General features: G+C 43.0%; 2 long non-coding RNA genes across 2 annotated transcripts; one reads left to right on the top strand and one right to left on the bottom strand.

The window, feature by feature from the left end:
- Positions 1-5,453: 5,453 nt before the first annotated feature.
- LOC310700675 lies at positions 5,454-10,032 on the bottom strand. Its single transcript, XR_014522699.1, has 2 exons — positions 9,880-10,032; positions 5,454-6,127 (listed from the first exon to the last, which is right to left on the bottom strand). It is a non-coding gene; the product is annotated as an uncharacterized lncRNA (long non-coding RNA).
- A 161-nt stretch (positions 10,033-10,193) lies between these two features.
- Positions 10,194-14,694, top strand: LOC310700721. Its single transcript, XR_014522757.1, has 3 exons — positions 10,194-10,406; positions 12,769-12,876; positions 14,520-14,694. It is a non-coding gene; the product is annotated as an uncharacterized lncRNA (long non-coding RNA).
- Positions 14,695-15,832: the final 1,138 nt, after the last annotated feature.

Raw genomic sequence — 15,832 nt, 5'->3', positions numbered from 1 at the left:
GAAAAAGAACAAGGGCTTTTGATGGCGCAGCAACAAAAAGGGAGTCGCCATTTTGACAGGTCCTGTCGAAGGATTTATGATCGGGAGGAGGAAGCTTTGTTTTCATATTGGACTCCTGATAGAACCTCCTCGAGGACTGAGAAAGAGAAGACAGACCTCTGAAAAGTTAAGAGTAGACAGCAATAATGTTTTTCTTTATGGAAGTGATGAAATACGGTAGCTGTCTGAATATGACCCTTGGACGAACGGAAAAATCCACACAGGAATACAAATTTGTTTCAACCCGCGGATGGAGACTATCAGAGGCTACAAAGACAAAGAGAAAGGAAAAATATATGAAAACAACTAGAAGAGATGTGGAAAACAGCAAGAAAGGATTGGACAGAATTGTGAACATTATTTGGACAGATTTGTGGACTTTTAAAGCAGCAGCAAGAGGATTGGATCCCTTTCAGAACTTGAAATATGGGTACCCCCAACAAAAAATTAAAATTAGGCCCTGTAATTCGGAATTTATGTGATTTGATTTGATTGGTCTGTTAATAAAAAATATTTTTTTAAAAAAAAAAAGAAAAGACGAAACAATTGATGACATGCATATGGCCATTTAGTCTTTGAGAACTTCAAATAAATTTACTCCAGCAACTTCAAGTGCAATTCAAGACAGCCACCCTAAAAAAAAATGAAAGTGCACTGCTTGCTTAAATGAGCCAGTCTCCCAAAGTCCCTTGAAAACGAATTTAGCTGAAGTCTCTGGTGTTATGTACTGAAGTTCTCACCCTGGGCCGGCAGGGGGATACTGTAGATAGTTATGCAAATGAAGGATCAAAATTGACGTTCAGTGATTGGATAGTTTTAGAAAGTTGCTACAGTTACGTTGTTCTGGAGCTCTATATAAGCAGGCTGACTGAGCTCTTCAGTTCGGTTCTATTCTGGCCTCTGAATAAACAAGAGCTGTTGAAGAATCGCTGTGTCGTCTGATATGTTCACCCACAACTTAACAACTACGTTCAGGATGAGCTGGTTTTTTTATCCTAAGATATGAGAAGAACTGGATCTCCAGTAAGCCATGAAACGTTACGTGTGTCTTAACAGTTCTACGGAACTGTTGCGAAAAGCTACAAAATGAGTTATTCTGCAAGTGTTTTAAAAATTATGAAGACTCTGCTGCTCCAGAGAAGCGGACACGGAGCAATGGAGCCAAACTACAAGAAAGAAGATTCCACCTAAACATTAGGAAGAACTTCCTGACAGTAAGAGCTGTTCGACAGTGGAATTTGCTGCCCAGGAGTGTGGTGGAGTCTCCTTCTTTGGAGGTCTTTAAGCAGAGGCTTAACAACCATATGTCAGGAGTGCTCTGGTGGTGTTTCCTGCTTGGCAGGGGGTTGGACTCAATGGCCCTTGTGGTCTCTTCCAACTCTTCCAACTCTATGACTCTAAAGTCTCCTGTTTCTTATAACGGCAAAAACCTGACATATAGATAACGTTGCACACTGGAAATTGAACCATAATTATTTTGATTTCTCCTGAAGCAAGATAAAATCTTTGTCCTGCAGCATCCACCGCCAAATGCTTGACGTCTATGTTTCTGCCTTTTTCATTGATGTAATTTTTCAATTTCCTGTTTGCGTCCAAGCTTGATTTATTTTCCATTGGTTTTTGTATGACTGAGAACGTTTAAAAGCTTGGCGCTTGGGCCTCTCTCTCTCTCTAACAAATTATTTTGTCTGCATAAGTCTATTTTGCTTTTTGATCACCTCATTGTTTTCTGGAAACAATGAAGCAAATGAGATTGAAAGAACAGCTGTGAACAGCTGGGCTCTTTGACCAGGTGTCTGAGGTTTTGAGCTTCCAGCCTTTTAGGAGTTAGTCATTCTTGGGAGACTCCACAGAATTAAGTCCAGATGGACATAGATTTCCCCTGTTGTATAAACTGGGTCAATATAAGGAGTATTTGCTTTACAAGACATTGGAGAAAACTTCAGTTATTATGGAATTAGTAGATATACCACGGATATGTCATGTGGTCAGCCAGATGGGTGTGGTATAAATAACAAATTATTATTATTATTATTATTATTATTATTATTATTATTATTATTATTATCATCATCATCATCATCATCATCATCATCATTATTATTGCCTGTGGCGTTCTCTGGACCCTATGAACACTACCAGAGTGCATTTTTTCACCATATGAAACTATTCTTTTCATACACAGGGAGCTGTGTGCCCTGTAATAATTGGTCAATGTGTTGTTGTTGTTGTTGTTGTTGTTGTTGTTGTTGTTGTTGTTGTTGTTGTTGTTGTTAATAAACCACCCATCTGACTGGGTTACCCCCAGCCACTCTGGGCAGTTTCCAACAAATTGAAGCACAGTAAGATGTCAAACATTCAAAACTTCCCTATGGAGTGCTGCCTTTAGATGTCTTCTAAAAGTCAAATAGTTGTTTACATCCTTGACATCTGATGGGAGGGTGTTCAACAGGGCAGGTGCCACTACCAAGAAGGTCCTCTGCCTGGTTTCGTGCAAATTCACTTCTGACAGAGAGGAAAAAGCTAGAAGGCCCTCAGAGCCGGACCTCAGTGTCCAGAATGAATGACAGGGGTGGAGACGCTCCTTCAGGTATGCAGGGCCAAAGCCATTTAGGGCTTTAAAGGTCAGCACCAACATTTTGAATTGTACTCGGAAATGTACTGGGAGCCAATGTAGATCCTTTAAGACTGGTGTTATATGGTCCCAGTGGCTGCTCTCAGTCACCAGTCTGGCAGCCACGTTCTGGATTAGCTGTAGTTTCCAAGTCAGCTTCAAAGGTAGCCCCATGTACCGTGCATTGAAGTAGTCCAAGCGGGAGATAACCAGAGCATGCACCACTCAGTATATGCATTACAGGCAAGCAGCCACTGTACCTCTCATGGCTTTTCCTCATTAAAGAAAAAAAATATTACTTTCTGAGATGAGACCCCAAATTTGGTTTCAGTTGTCCAGCTATGTTCAGATGACCTCCTCCCTTGAGCCCCATGTCAAAACTTCCAAATTAGGTTGGCCATGTTAGGCCTTTTGAAGTCAGCTGACTGGTTCTCCTGTTCCCCACCCTTTGCCACCACAACCCATGGTTAACTGTGTGTTTCAAAATGAAACACAGTGGTACCTTGGGTTAAGTACTTAATTCATTCCAGAGGTCCGTACTTAACCTGAAACTGTTCTTAACCTGAAGCACCACTTTAGCTAATGGGGCCTCCTGCTGCCGCCACGCTGCCGGAGCATGATTTCTGTTCTCATCCTGAAGCAAAGTTCTTAACCTGAAGCACTATTTCTGGGTTAGCGGAGTGTGTAACCTGAAGCGAATGTAACCTGAAGCGTATGCAACCTGAGGTACCACTGTAGGCCTTTAAAAGCCTCTGGCTCTTTATATGCTATGGGTACATTCAGGAAATAGTAGCATGCGAATAATGGCCTATAAAAATTCACTGGAGTCTCTGAGGGCAACTAAAATGCTGCCAATTGTCCAAAGGCAATGGTCTCTTGAAGTCCAATCCAAAACAAATAGCCCGTGGAAACAAGAATGTGGACAGGCCAGACACCATGAGGAAAATCATCGTAGAATGTGATAAAATCAGGCACCCAGAACAGTGGCGGAGATTGTGCCAGCGAACCTTTGTATATATAAGTCACCCTGTATTTAAACTGTTTATACATGCTCTCTCGCACAGTTCGAAACGGATAATTATCAGAGATAATTAAACACAATTTGAAAAACAGCAACCCAACGCTGAAACCCCAGTCAGCATCAACGACAGCGGGACTCCCATGGACATGAATGGGATATGGTACATCAGAAAATATACTCTCTCATGTTCGGGAAATGAACGTGGTCATTTTTTGCAGAACTACATATGCGGAGAAGCTGAGATTGACTACGGTTGTGCGGTATACATGCCTCGCGTTATCTCGTGTCGTCTTGCTGTGTTTCCAACTTCCATCTGCCTATATATTTGTTTTGAGCTTCTGACAGGGCCCAGAGCCCCCAAACATTTTCAATGAAGGGGCCGTGCTCCCCCGAAGTGCGACGGCGGCCATGGAAGTATGGTGTGGTGCATGGTGACATTGTGTACACACAGTGTGTTGAAGTCGTGTGGCCCCGGGCCCCTGCAATCATGGGGGCAAGCTGGCACCACTGGATAGGCCTCCATGGGTAGCTATCCACATCTGACAATATTTGATCCAACTGGATCACGGGGAGCAGTCATGGAGCCAGAGGTCAGCATCATTGTGAGGAACCTGCTGAGGCACAGGACTCAGTGGGAAGCTCATGGCCAATCCATGGAGCCCTCCTTAGTGCTGAGGCTCCTCCTCATTGCCCTTGCAAAAGCATAATTCACCTGATGTCACTATGGGATACAGGAATATAAGAATCTGCCTTTAACACCAGTCAGATTAAACCAAATAAACAAGGAATATTCAGTGTTATGTTGTAGGTGATGCCAAAAAACCAGGAATTATGTTCACATGTGGTGGGATTGTAAATATGTTTTAAGGGGGGGGGATGGTGTTTAAGGAGATAACAGATATCAGTGGGTTAAAGCTGACCGAAAGTCCAGAGGTAACATTATTATCAATTTACGACGGGGTGAAAGGTTTGCAGGCTATGAAGAACCTGCTCACAAATTTATTGACAGCTGCACAAATTCTGATAGCTACGAAGTGGAAGGGGCAAGCAGAATATAAAATGGAAGAATGGTATAAAGAGGTGTGGGATATAGCTATTAACGATAGATTAACATGTGCCATTAAGTTAAGACGGGGAATATGCAGGAGAAATGATTTTGAGGAGATATGGAAGGTGTTTGTAGAATTTGTTGAAACAGAAAAGGGTCAAACCATTGCAAGAGGTGTTGAAATTTTGGGAGGTTGGATAGCTACAATGGAATGGTCTTGGTGGCGGGGTGCACAGTTTTATTCTTATTTATTTGTGATTATTAGTTTGTCGAAATAAAATAATAAAAGGAAAAAGGAAAGGAAAAAAGAAAAGTCAAGAAGGAAGGAAGGAAGGAAGGAAGGAAGGAAGGAAGGAAGGAAGGACGGACCTTTGGTGTCCCTGGCTTATTATTATTGTCTACAATGATTGGCGGGGATTCTCCAGAGTTTCAGATAGGGAATGTTCACAGCTCTACCTGGAGATGCTGGAAAGCATCCTGATACGAAGAAACTGCCTTATCCCAAGCCAGACCATTGGTCCATCTAGCTCACTATTATGGTAGCTCTCCATGGTTCCATCCATACCTGGAGAGGCTCGGAAGCTGAACCAGGGACATCCTATATGAAAGGCAAGATGCTCTGTCACTGAACTATGTCCCTTCTCCCAGCTAAGGTGTTTTGATCTTTCTAAAGAAAGAGCAGGTTATTAGTAACGGGTGGGGTGAACTAAATAATAAAGAAATCGCAAGCGTTGCAGATGGATTTCAATTTAATGTTCGTATTCTGCTTTTCTGTTAAGTAACATCAAGCTCAAAGTGGCTCACGATAACGACAGTGCTAAAAATTAACAGTCACAATTGCGATCATAATATCAGAACCGCAGTAGCATGTAAATAAAGCAAAAAAGAAACCCCACAAATTCGTTAAACAATGAATGCAATGTAGCACAAACTCATAGTGATTTGATATATCAGAAATATATATATATATATAGTCTCTCTGGGAAGGGACTCCTCCCAGGCAGCAAGATATTCCATTTTTCTTTTCTTTTTTAGCCTCGGCTTCTTTTTCAGTCTTTATTGCAAGATATCTGTTTGCACACAATGTCTACAGAATTGTTGTTTTATTAAAAAGCTTGGCAATTCAAAAGCAAATGAATAACCTTTCGGAATAATCTTGCTGTTGTTCAGTTTTGTTTCATGAATATTCGTGAATAGTATTTTGCACAGCACGGAATTGCAGTGTGTGTGTGGAAGAATTGAAAAGACAATAATGCAATCTTCCTGCTCAAAGACAATTCAGGATAGGTGTGCCCTCCATGGCTCAGAGGGATGGTTCCTCTTCCAGTTTAAGATGGGTTAAGATGGGATCTTTATGGAAGTGATCACTTGAATAGCCTCTACTTTCTCATGAATTGTGTATATACTGCAGATCAGATAAGAATGCACCTCTGAAGCAGGAAATGGTTTATCCACTGCACTTAAACATTTCCTGAGAGGACAGAGCTGTAGCATAAACCATGAGCAATAACAGAGGAAAATGGTTTCTCTCTTCAAATACTGAGGAGGGAATAACAGCATTGACCAAAAGCATGTTTAAAATAATGGATTTCTTTCCTAACTGGGGGTGCATATGTTTCTCTCCTTTCGATGGTGAAGGACTTGGCTTGAAAAACCACTTCTGAATGACTGTGGTCTTCTGTTGCCACCTGCTGGTTTGAAACATGTCTTGCAGCTTGTACAGAGTTGATTTGTTCGACTTATATTTGCAACAGCTGATCCTTACTTGATTTTGCACCAGAAGAACAAAACCAGATGAAGACTGTACAAGACACAAATCTTCCCATCTTCTGCCTTGATAAGAGTATTTGCCTTCATCTTCACCCTGGCCTGGGCCAGGGCTTTCGCGTTCGCCATCACCTAGGCCCGTTCTTTCATCTTTGCCTTCGCCTTGGACCGGGCCTTTGTGTTCGCTTTCGTCTTTGTCCTGACCCGGGTATATAACTTTGCCTTGGCCCTGGCCTTTGCCTTTGCCTTCTCCCTGGCCCGGGCCTTCACCTTCACTTTCACCCTGACCCAGGCCTTTGCCTTTTTGCCGTTTGCCGTTTGCCTTTTGCCTGTGCCTTTTGCCCTTTGCCCTTTGCCCTTTGCCCTTTGCCCTTTGCCTTCTGCTTTCTGCCTTCTGCCTTTTTCCTTTTGCCTTCACAAGGGCCTGGGGTTTCGTCTTTGCCTGAGCCTGTGCCTGTGCTTTTTGGCTTTTGGCTTTTGGCTTTTGGCTTTTGGCTTTTGGCTTTTGGCTTTTGGCTTTTGGCTTTTGGCTTTTGCCTTTTGCCTTTTGCCTTTTGCCTTTTGCCTTTTGCCTTTTGCCTTTTGCCTTTTGCCTTCTGCCTTAAGTTAAGTCTACTGCAACTGGATTTCTTATGGACAGCGCCAATCCTAAAATTATTGGATTTGTGACCATTATGCTCATTTGCATTCAGTAGCAGTAAAGCTCTGCTGGATGAAGTATTAATTTCTTCTGGTTTATTTTTGGGAATCCTGCAACGTGTTTAAGCTTTTACAATGCTAACTATACACTGGAGTTCTGCTCTAGATCAATATTGAGTAGAATTCCATGACACAGGGGCCATGGTCATGCCATATGGGAGTTGTAGTCCATCACATCCAGAGAGCATCAGGTCAAAGAACATTGTCCTATGCCATGAAACTGAGCCCCAGGCACAAGGGGACAGGATTAGCTCCCATCTCACCAACGCCCATGAGTAAACCATTCAGTGTCAATGGCTGCCACAGACAGACAAGGAAAATGTAAGGGCAGCAAAAACTGCCCTGATTTGATACTTCATGGTCAAGGTTGCATTAGGAGCAAGGCCCATGGTGGGGTGCAAAGTGCTCAAATTTACAGAATTTGCCACCCTAAGAAGCCCCTCAAATTTATGGGACATATCTGCATCCTAATAACAAATCCCCCATTCTTGTATTTGTAAAAGCCAAAATGGAAGGAAAAGGAGGAAAGACTGCCTTTTTATTATTTATAAATTGAAAATCATATTTTAAATATTTTTATTATTATTTATCCCTTGTACATTGCTGCGCTGGGCTCCTTTGGGAGGAATTATAAATTTAATAATAAAAATAAAAATGAATGAATGTTTACCTCGGCTTTTACATTGACAAAATGCCCCAGGCAGCTTACAAAAGAACAACACATTCACAAGAGCAGTAATAAAAAGGCTGCTGCGAGGAGTGGATTGGAGCACTAAAATCAAATTTTAGCAAAACAGTACAATCACATTCCTTGTATGCATAGATACAAGAGAAATTAAGGGCCCCAGATGTTGTCTTTAGAATACAGATGGTGCAGTTACTGACTTCATTTTGAGCCAAGTTGGTGTTTTTGTTTCCTTGCAATTATCCCTCCCCCAACCAACACCAACCATGTTCTTAGAGTAGATTAAATTTTGAGTCTGTTAACCTTGATCCTTAACTTTCCAATAACTTTAGAGTCAAAATAAAACTTCTGAGTTACGAGCTAAACATCGCTGCAGTGCCTTCCCTACAGTGGTTGGAATTAATAGTGTCTGAAATTTCTGAGGGCATGCAATACATCTCTGGAATGGACCTTCTTTTTAAACAGCCATAAAGCTTTTGATACCTCAAGGATCATGCTATGTAATTACAGGAGTTACTTTTTTATATATCAGTGGCAGATATCCTTCATTTTACTGAGTTTCTAAGGGACAATAACGGCCATTTCTGCCCCCTCATCTGCAGTGTTTGGATGCCCAATCTGTTTCTTTCTGTTGCAGCATATGGTATAAGCACATTCACCAGAGTCATTTTGATGATTTAGGATATGCATCACTTGTCTCCCATTCATATAATGTGCTTTACCCCGCCATTGCCCTTTGCTTATGGGTTAGAGCCCCAGCTTCTGTGGAAGTGAGCAAGGACATTGTTGAAGTTGAAGTCCTTTTATTCGGCAATTCCACTTTGCACCCGTTTTCACCTTCACCCCCATGTCCGTGCCTCTCTCTTCCTCTTGTGCAACCTCCCTTGTATACAAACCACCTCCAAGGTACCTCCAGCATCTTTCTCCTCCCACTCAATGCAACTACTAACCACCCTAAGCATAGCCTGAAGGAGCGTCTCCACTGCCATTGTTCAGCCCATACCCTGAAGTCCAGCTCTGAGGGCCTTCTGGCGGTTCCCTCACTGTGTGAAGTAAAGCTACAGGGAACCAGGCAGAGGGCCTTCTCGGAAGTGGCATTCCCTGTGGAATGCCCTCCTGTCAGATTTTAAGGAAATAAACAACTCTTTGACTTTTAGAAAACATCTGAAGACAGACCTGTTTAGGGAAGTTTTTAATGTGTGATGTTTTATCGTGTTTTGAATATTCTGTTGGGAGCTGCAAAAAGTGGCTGCAGAAACCCAGCCAGATGGGCAGGGTATTATTATTTTTAAGAATAAGAATAATTCAACTGGGAATGTATAACTTCACAAAAGTTATCCAGTCCTATGCAGTCCAAAAGTTATCCAGTCCTATCAGGTGTGGCCCTGATTTCAGTGAGTTTGGTACTCATGGTGCTACATCTCCCAGGTCCTTCTCAAGAACCTCTACGACGCTGCCTCATACTGAGCCAGACCTCTGCTTAGTATTGTCTACACTGATGACAGTGTCCAAACCCTCCAAGTGTCCCTATTTTCCATGGGTGATCCCGGATATACAGAAGCCACCCCACTTTTCCTTAGGACGTCCGTATTTTCAACAGAGAAACGTTGGATGGCATGGTAGGAGGTCCCTATTTTCATTGGAGAACTGTTGGCGGGTATGGTAGGGCTGCCATATGTCCAGAATTTCCTGGACATATGACAGTTGGAAACAGTGTCCAGGCAGAAATGTCTGGGAAGTCTAGATTTTCCTTAAGAAAAACCCAAAACTTCATGTTCATTTGTGTTTTTGAAGTTTTGCCCCCCAAAAAGCACAACTTTTGTGTCCGGATTTTTCACTTTTTGAAATATGGCAACAAATTTTCTCTCTATGAAATAGGACGTCCCTATTTTCATCAGAGAACTGTTGGAGGGGACATCTCTATTTTCATCGGAGAAATATTGGCGGGTATGGACTAGGACATCCCTATTTTCATCAGATAAATGTTTGTGAGTGAGGTGTCTTACGTAAAGGTCTTTCTCAACTTTCCCTGAAGATGACAGAAAATGAATCTGGGATCTTCTCCATGCAATGAATATGCTCTTCCACTGAGCTACAGCCCCTCTTCTCTCTAATCCTAGACTACTCAGCTAGACTACTCAGCACCTCTGTGACATCTCTATCTGCCCAGGCTCATTGTGACATCATAGTATATGATTTGCCCTCCTGAAATGTTGACGGCATGGATCCATCAGCCACCTTATGCTTCTCCAGATTTTCGGAATAGGAACTCAAGCTTGCATAGAAAAGGGGTCAACTGAATGACATTCCTTATCAGAAAGCATAATTTTAAAAAAAGACTACCGTAATCACCTGACAACTTTCCTTCCCCCAGTTGCAGAAGGAATGGGAGAACGTGGGTACTGAGTTCTCCTGCAGGCCCTGAAGACTGAACAAGTTGCCCAGCCTACCTGTATGTTGCCCTGTGGGACAAATAGAGATTGAATGACTTCCCCAAGGTCATAGAGAAAAGCTTGTGGCGGAAACAGGACAGGTTTGCCAGAAGCCCCATTCTATTCTAGTATATAAGCCCTCTCATTTCCTTAAAATGCATCTATGATATTTCCCTGAACCTGCTTAATCCTTTCACTGTAAGCTGCTGAAGCTTTGCTTATATGAAGCAGGAGCCTGTTGCAATGATGCTTATGGCTGCTGCTGCTGCTGCTGCTGCTGGAATGAACTCTTGATTCTCAGTAGAGTTCCTGCGATTGGCATGAGTGTGGCTTTAGTATCACAGTTCCCACAGTGCCAGATCTTTGACCAAAAGAATCAGAGAGTCAGCAAGCTATCATGCCGAGTCTCAAGCAGAGCCCAGTGAGACATATTGTAGGAATATTCCCAAGCAATATGGCCAATAATCTGGGATGGTGGGAATTGATGATGATGATGATGATGATATGCTACCCATCTGGCTGGGTTTCCCTCAGCCAGTCTGGGTGGCTCTCAACAAAATATTGAAAACACAAAACAGCATCAACCATAAAAACTTCCCTAAACAGGGCTGCCTTCAGATGTCTTCCAAAAGTCAGGTAGTTGTTTATTTCCTTGGCATCTGATGGGAGGGCATTCCACAGAGCAGGTGCCACTACCGCGAAGGCCCTCTGCCGGGTTCCCTGTAACCTCACTTCTCGCACAAAGCCCTCTGAGCTGGACCTCAGTGTCCAGGCAGAACAATGGGGGTGGAGACGCTCCTTCAGGTATACTGGGCCAAGGCCATTTAGGGCTTTAAAGGTCAGATGCCAGGGACTGTGCTGGGGAGGGCTGCACTGAGGAGGAATAGTGGGAGTCTTCCCCCCCCCCCGCTCCTAATCTGGATCCTGAATCTTCCCAGGAGCAGGAGGACAGTATAGATTTGGAATAGTGGTTTGCAGAGGGGCATAGTTCAGAAGGCAGAAGCTAGGAAATATTGGATGGGGAACATCTAGAAGAAACACTGGGAGATAGAGGGTTAACAGATTCACGGTCTCTGGAAAGCATCCATCCACTCTCCCCAAGGTCAAAAAGAGCTGAGAAAATGGCAGAACAGAAAGCACACAAAGCACAGAGGGGACAGGCTCAGATTACAAGACGTAGAAGTGATGTGGATTAATAAGGATGTAAGGGGATGGGATTCTTAATAGGGACCACCGCCATTTCTAGGAGTTGGGTTCTTTGTTCTCTCACTGTGATTATTAAAGTTCCTAAGTGGTAAGAAGACTCCCTTCCCTTTGTTCTGCTTATCTACTGCCATGGGGGGAGGAAGCCAGTTCCCTGAAGCCTGACACTGACCACAGGTATGAAGTTTACGGCATGTAATGCTTTAAGAGAGAATATTATGAAAATGATATACAGGTGGTACATGACACCAGTCAAGCTTGCAAAAATCTATCACTTGCCCGATAATAAATGTTGGAAATGTAAAGAAACTGAAGGTACATTCTTTCACCTTTGGTGGACGTGCCCAAGGATTAAGGCTTTCTGGGAGATGATATATAATGAAATGAAAAAGGTATTTAAATATACCTTCCTGAAGAAACCAGAGGCCTTTCTCCTGGGCATGGTCGGCCAATTGGTGCCAAAGAGGGACAGAACTTTCTTTTTGTACGTTACAACAACACCAACACTTTGAATTGTGCTCAAAAACGTACAACAACACTTTGGTCCTCCTAGTTGAGACTATAAATGGTAACTGCACCTAACTTGTATACAGTGGAACACTGTATACCTTGGCCACGATGTTCACATTTCCTTTTCCTGTATTTCCTTTTCCTGTATATTTGTGTGGGTATCTTTTTGTATATAATACCTTCTGGCTAAGGATAACATGCCATGCATTTAATGGCGCGGGCTGTAGTCCAAGTACAGTTATGCCACAATAAATCTGTTTGTCTCCCTATGCCACACAATCCTTTGCTTCTTTTTTTGACTGCGCCAGACTAATACATCTAACCCCCTCTATAATGCGTCCCTTTTAAAATCAGCAGTCTTAAGCACCAATGTTCTTACAGTGCTGATAACAGACAACAGGAGACTGTCTGGCAGCTAATCCCATCCTATCCTTTACCTGTCTTGCTGAGCTATTGTCCTGCATATGGCACACCCAGACTGCTGACGTCTTTGCTTCTCTCCTTCCCTTCCTCTTCCCACTAAGCTTTGGTGGATTTCTTTCTCTATATCCTCCAGCTATTCTTAGCAGCCCCACTGCGATCTGCTGGCAAAAGCAGCTAAACCAATCAACCTGTCTTGTTAATGATGATGACTAACCACCACCACTCCAGTCAACACGGTGGGTTGGTGTGATCAGCTGGAATTGTTAACAGCCCAGTGCAACAGTTTTGATAAGTTGTTTTTAGGGAGTTGTTTTGCTTCCTTGAAAGGTTGGGCCAGATCCCTGCACAGATATGAAACCAACAAGATCAAGTTTAGCAAATACACACAGGTCCCGCTTTCTGAGCACAATGCATTCCCAGGAAATCATTCCTTAGGTGAGTGTTCACATAACGAGTCAATGATTTCCATTGATTTCTATAGGGAAATTTATAATCTGTTCCCGACCGTGGAATATTGACTCAAAATAACAAAAAGCAAAGACAAAACAGGAAAACCCTCTGAAACTTTGTAAAAGGCAAACAATGACGAGGGGATACTCTCATGTTTGTCCACTCTCTCCCCCTCCCTCCCCACTCCCTCCCTGGTTTCTGGCAAAATGGCTGCTGTGGACCACAAAAAGGTATGGCTTGTTCAAGGCCGCTTGTTTGTTTATAGTACTACACACACATTGGACAGGCCTGAATCATCCCTTTGAACCAGTAAATAAATCCAAAGTTGTGTTATCTCTGAATACGAGGCTGTGTGCATCAACAGTAGTTATTTCTCACAAAAGACTTCACTTCCAGTTATGACCACCAGATGGCCTATGAATAAAACACTCATTACCCGAAGTGCACATCCCTAAGTAAAGTGAATGGTTTTGAAACGGCATATATAGCATTCATTTTCAGCAGGTAAATTAGGTCTTAAACCACACCCGGGGATCAGCTTGACTTAAGGAGGACTGCAAACAGCAGCGCCACCACTGTACAAGTATATGGGAAGATGTAATAATGAAAAAGCGGACCCCCTCAGTGTGGTCCTATGTGCAAAAAGTTTGAAGACTACTGTTCCAAAGAAACTCAGAAGAGAACATGGCTAGCTTATCAATGAATGAGTGCTCTAGAACTGGTTTGACACTCTCCCTTTATGTGAGATTTTCTAGCCACACAAGAGAATGGGGTTCTTCAAAGGGCTCGTCTACACTTCTACTCGTCTAGCCACTGCCCCCCTGCTTTTTTAAATCACCAAATCCAAGTAAATGTCAATCAGGTTTTCCATGGATTGTTGTTTGCTCTGATTCAGCAGCAAAGAGCAGGTTTCGTCAGGGAAAGTGGAGGGAAACCTCTTATACCAATGCATGGGTACCAATGCATCCCAGACGTGTGGATGAAGCCTGATGCGTGTTGTTGTTTGATATGGATTTAATTGGGACTGTTTAGTCAGCATTGCTAAATGGCGTTGCTTTCGTTCCATGATAGCATTTTTGGATTAAAAATTCAACGTATCAATAATAATAATCCTGCATGTATTTCTAGCTAGAAGCCAATGATTCCCATATGCATTTCATTCCTAGAGATGGGGGAGAAATTTGGTTCATGTTTCAACACAAGCCTACCAACTTTCTGAAACAATATTTGAACCACAGCAAAACCAACCTTTAAAATTCGCACTTTTCTGAATTTTGCAATTCTGCTCTCCAGCTGCATAACAAATACAAATGTGATTGCACTAGGGCAGGCATAGCCAAACTCGGCCCTCCAGATGTTTTGGGACTACAACTCCCATCACCCCTAGCTAACAGGACCAGTGGTCAGGGATGAGGAAGTCCCAAAGCATCTGGAGGGCCGAGTTTGCCTATGCCTGCACTAGGGTAAAGGGTGCATAAAAAGGCATATGTTGGTGAAAATAGCATACAGAAAGCACTATATTAGGGGAAATAGCCTAAATGTGTATATTAGGGGGGGAAATGAATACGAACACCTGTATATTGGAACAAATTGGTGAGTTTTCATGAGGACTTTTTTTTTAAAAAAAGGAACTTACGTGAAAATGTGGGGGAACTGCACTAAAGGTTGGAAAACTGAAAAGCTGAGAGAATCCAAACTTGTCAGATTCACCTATTTCTCCGCATTCCTTTGTCTGGTCTCTGAAAGGCTCTGATTAGAAGATTCGTGATTTCCGAATTAAATTGTATTCAGCACCAAACTAATGAGACATCCCACAAATAAGCCTTTGGAGGCAAACGGAGCACCTTTCACTGTGAGATGCATTGCTTGATACTCAAACATTTCGTTTTCCGTCCTGAAACAACCTACGCCTAATGCTCAATTTCACTAAGTTCCTCTGACCCTGCCCTTGCATTGCAAAGAAGCTTATACTTACACCGGCTTCAGAGCCCCCTGGTGACCTCTGGCAGAGACGAAGAAATGATTCTATGCAAACCACCCCAATTCTGTTATTTGCAGGCTGGGCACCAGCACCCAGCATGGTGGGGCAAATGCCAGGGCCCATGGGCACATAAGGGCAGCAGCCAGAGCAGCTTCTTCTTCTTTGGCGATCACTTGTAGCCGAGTAAGATCATCTTCCATAAAAACAGTTTTAACAGTGAGTCCGTAAGTGATTGTGGAGGCCAATTCTGGATCCACACGTCCTTCCACAGTGGGAACATAGGTTTCCAGGTGGGAGTTGATCACGGTGAGGGTTGGCCAAGTGTGCCTTCCGCTTAGCACATTTCTCCCTTTCGCCCTGAGTTCGAGCATCTTCAAAGCCCATGACACCTTTGTTAAAGGCTGTTCTCCAATTGGAGTGCTCGCAGGCCAGTGTTTCCCAGTTGTCAGTGTTTATACTACATTTTTTAAGATTTGCCTTGAGAGAGTCTTTGAACCTCTTTTGTTGACCACCAGCATTACGCTTTCCATTTTTAAGTTCGGAATAGAGTAGTTGCTTTGGAAGACGATAATCAGGCACCCACGCAACATGACCAGTCCAACGAAGCTGATGTTGAAGAATCATTGCTTCAACACTGGTGATCTTTGCTTCTTCCAGTACACTGGCATTAGTTTGCCTGTCTTCCCAGGTGATGTGTAAAATCTTTCGGAGACACCGTTGATGGAATCATTCGAGGAGTTGGAGATGGTGTTTATAAGGGGTCCAAGTTTCACAAGCATTCAGTAAGGTTGGTAGTACAATAGCTTTGTAAACAAGCATTTTGGTTTCCCTGCGAATGTCCCAGTTCTCAAACACTCTACACTTAAATCGGGAGAAAGCTGCACTGAAGAAGAAGAAGAAGAAGAAGAAGAAGAAGAAGAAGAAGAAGAAAAAGAGGAGGAGGAGGAGGAGGAGGAGGAA

Source organism: Podarcis liolepis (assembly GCF_965112155.1).
Source record: "Podarcis liolepis genome assembly, chromosome: 2".
NCBI classification, from domain to species: domain Eukaryota; kingdom Metazoa; phylum Chordata; class Lepidosauria; order Squamata; family Lacertidae; genus Podarcis; species Podarcis liolepis.
The sequence above is the reverse complement of the archived record's forward strand: the minus strand, read 5'-3'. Positions and strand labels throughout refer to the sequence as shown.